We start from the raw sequence: 3,777 nt of genomic DNA, 5'->3' as shown, positions 1-3,777 counted from the left end.
GCATAGTTTTTAAGGCGGTAAGGCGACGGAGGCGTTTGAGGGTCTTTCGGAGCGCCTTAGCGATAAGGCGGGCATAAAGCGTCGCCTTATTGACTAAAGCGTTCATGTGTAATTTTTTTATAAAACCAATCTATTTGGCTCAAATCCTAGTTGAATCCTATTACTCATATATTAAATAAATATTAAAGGTTCATATTCATACCAATGTAAGATATTCATCAAGAAAACAAATCAATAAAGTGAATAAACTAAGTTCATCTTCATCAATCATCAATCATCAATCATCATAACATATTAATATATAATATAAATACATAATTATGAAGCAAAATTATAAAAATAAAGAAAAGAAGACATAAAAAATACAAGTATTTATTATACTTACCTCTATGATGCCAAAATGAGTGCCTAATCCCTAAGATCATCCACTATATTTCTACTCCTGTCAATGAAGAATGAAGCTCACTGTTGCCGGAGCAAAATGGTCGCCTAGATAAGTGGTTGTTCCTTGTTCCTTGATTCCTTCTCAAAGCCCTTTCTTAAAACCCTTGACAAAATCCAAACCCTGTTTGTGAATCGTGTTTTTGTTTTGTTTGTTTTGGTTATTTTTGGTGGAGTAAAGCTGATCCCATACATCTCAATTGTTAATAAAATCATACACCTACCAATAAAAAATCTATATTTGGAATCTTCATCAAGTAATTTTAAAATGTGTTTAAAAAAAAAACCTATAAGGCGCCACTTCACGTAAAGCGGAGCACTGCCTTACCATCTCTAGACCGCATCAGCGCCAAGGCGCTTGTAAGGCGTCGCCTTAAAAACTATGACTCTATGTACTCTTTTCCATTACCACTACACAGAATTCAGAGTTGCATTGAACTATGTCTGAATCATTTTATGGAATCCTTGAAAGCAGCTAAACACTTCACTTTCGTGCAGTATCATGTCAATCCAAGTAGTTCTAGAGTGACACTCAATAAAGGCATAAACTACCTTTTCCTAGAAATTGATGTCTGATGAGATGGACCCCATACATCAAAGTGAACCAAATGAAAAATAAAAGAGTTTCTTTTATTTAAATGTAAAAAATTGGAACGATTCTGTTTAGCCAAGGTACAGGCCTCACAAAGGAGTTCATCCCTAGTACATGATTTGTGAAAACGACAGTGCCATTGATTCAATTCAAAAGTAGCAAAGTGTAGTTGATGAGGAGTAGTTGATACTACAACCGTAGGGAGACCACATCCAATCGCCTTCCTCGTTACCTGATCTTGAAAAATGCAATGGGAAGGAAAAAATATTACTTTATAGTTTTGGTCCTCCATAAGACTACTAACGGATAGCAAATTAGTAAAATTAGGGATATGTAAAACTGAAGACAGAAGTATAGAAGAACACTAATAGAACCCTTTCCGGAGATAGATAATATGGTGCCATCTACTACCCTAACTTTATCTCTGCCTGAGGTGGGTAAATACTGGTGGAATAAACTGGAGGAACCGGTCATGTGATTAGTGAAACCGGAGTCAATGATCCAGGGAGTGGAGACGACTGATGCATAATGACTACCAAAAATACCTGAGTGAGCAAAATTGGAACCCGAGGGGACTGGTTGGTAGGAGTTGAGGAATTAGAACCCTTGAGCATAAGTCTGAAAGCCTGAAGTTGCTCCTGAGAGAGTCCCTATATCAGTTGCAGACTTGCAGGTGAAGTGTCCACAGTCTTAGCCTGATGGGCTTTATTTTTGACGCTTTGCCTCAAAATCAGCAGGTTTTCCATGGATCTTCCAACAATTGGCTTTGGTATGGTATGGCTTGTGACAACATTCACATTTAACGATCTCCTTGGTGGTATCACTAGTTCAATTTGCTCCCTTATCCTTACCGGAACAAATGGAGTAAGAATCATAATAATGGGACATACCAGTCATGTGGTTAGTGGTACCAGAGTCAATGACCCACGACGGAGCTATTGAAGTGCAAAGGTGGTGACATGAATAGTGGAAGTTGAGGCATCATGTGAGGTAGATGGACTGTCAAGCTGAGACATGAACTGGTGAAACACTGCAATATCAACCCTAGAGGAGCTGGTATTGCCTGTGAAGCCCTCTAGTATCAATCTCTATAGTAGCATGGGCTATAGCCCCTCCTCTACGGCCACCACGTGTGCTAGTAGTGGCCATGAAGAACCCAACACCTCTCTTGAGTGTGCCCAAGTTTCTCACAATGATCATATTGTCGGGGTCTATCTTTATCATCTCCACGGGATGACCCTTGGCGTCGGCAATCTCCATGCCGATCTCTGTGGTTGGTGGAAGAAAGAGCAGAACGCTTAAGTGAAGATGTAAAATCCATAGCACCTCTCATGGTCTCTTCACTCAGGAGGTTGCTACACACCTCATCAAGGGATGGTAGAGGTGATCGGCCCAAAATCTATATCCCGATTGGCTCATAGTCTGAATTTAGCCCACTTAGTAGACTCAGAGCATTCTCCTTTTCAAGAGATCAATAGAAATTGACTTCATCATCAGGATTGGACAACTAAAGGTCTCTATAATGATCATATTCCTCCAGAGTCCAATAACGGTAGTATAGTAGTCAGAAATAGACTTGTTTCCCTGCTTCATGGAGTGGGCTTGCTGAAGGAGCTGGTAGAGTTTCACAGAGTCACCTACCCTATCATAAGTCTTAGATGCACTATCCTTAATATCCTTAGCAGTTTCCTTACTGATTAATCTCTTGTCTATCTCAAGTTTCATGGAGAAAAGCAACCAAGTCATAGCAATAGAGTTCGCAGTTTACCGTTTCTAGTAACTTGGATCTGCTACAGCGAGAGCCTTGATAGCCCAAGTAACATACCCTACCTTCCCTCTACTCCGCAGGGACAGCTTCACAGAGTGTGATCAATCCAAGTAGTTGGTACTATTCAACTTCACAAGAGAATCTGGGTGTTAGGATTGTCTTTTGACAATCAAACTGGGGTTGGTACTACTTAACCCACCCGATGTAGCTTCCAGAGGTTCTGTGAGATTAGACATAATGTAAGATTACTCCTTAAACAACACCAATGGAGATCCAAACCAAGGGGGATACACAAGTCCCAAATATTGTCTTCTCAGAACAAAAAAAAAAATTCCAGCGACTAGTAAACCATGGAAATTTGATGGAAAGACGATAAAAAACACTTCTAACTATAGAGCTTCGTCCCAATAGCATATACAAACATCATATGAGGTAGCACATTCATCAAAAGCAACCAATAACAACACTACTTGCCTTTTCAGACCAAACAAAGAAAAAACAGAGCAGTTGCAAATACCTGGCAGCAAGGACAGATTGGGATTGTGATCCAACCCCACACCAAATCACAAACCAGCATTTGAGGTGTTCATAAGGGACCCTTGGGCGATTCTTTCAAGCCCAGCCACATCCCCAACAAAGCCTTGAAGAGAGAGAACCAAGAAAAATGATCCAGGGTTGGCGATAATCCAGGGATGAAGCCCTTTTCTCGGTTTGGAGTTCAAATGGTCCTTGTGGTCCTTCAAGCCACCTCCAAGTATCTTCAAGTGGATTCTAGAACTGCATTAGGTCTTCTTGTATACTCTTCTTACATAGTATAGGCTCTAATGGAACCCTTTGCTTCCAGGTTTCAAAGAGAGACTTAAAGAATGAAACAAGGATGCTTGATTGACTTTCAAACCCTTTACAAGCTCTGATACCAAGTTAGAAATAAGGACTAGGGTCAAAGGTGAGGGAAGAAGAGAGAGGGGGGGGGGGG

The 3,777-nt window shown here is 40.5% G+C and overlaps 1 long non-coding RNA gene across 1 annotated transcript in view; it reads left to right on the top strand.

Annotated features, from left to right (window-relative positions):
• Positions 1-3,777, top strand: part of LOC122063552 — a 22,500-nt gene that overhangs the window by 5,301 nt on the left and 13,422 nt on the right. The gene's annotated exons all lie outside the window — the stretch shown is intronic.

The sequence above is a fragment of the Macadamia integrifolia genome, unplaced genomic scaffold (genome assembly GCF_013358625.1).
Source record: "Macadamia integrifolia cultivar HAES 741 unplaced genomic scaffold, SCU_Mint_v3 scaffold1351, whole genome shotgun sequence".
Taxonomy (NCBI): Eukaryota; Viridiplantae; Streptophyta; class Magnoliopsida; order Proteales; family Proteaceae; genus Macadamia; species Macadamia integrifolia.
The sequence above is the reverse complement of the archived record's forward strand: the minus strand, read 5'-3'. Positions and strand labels throughout refer to the sequence as shown.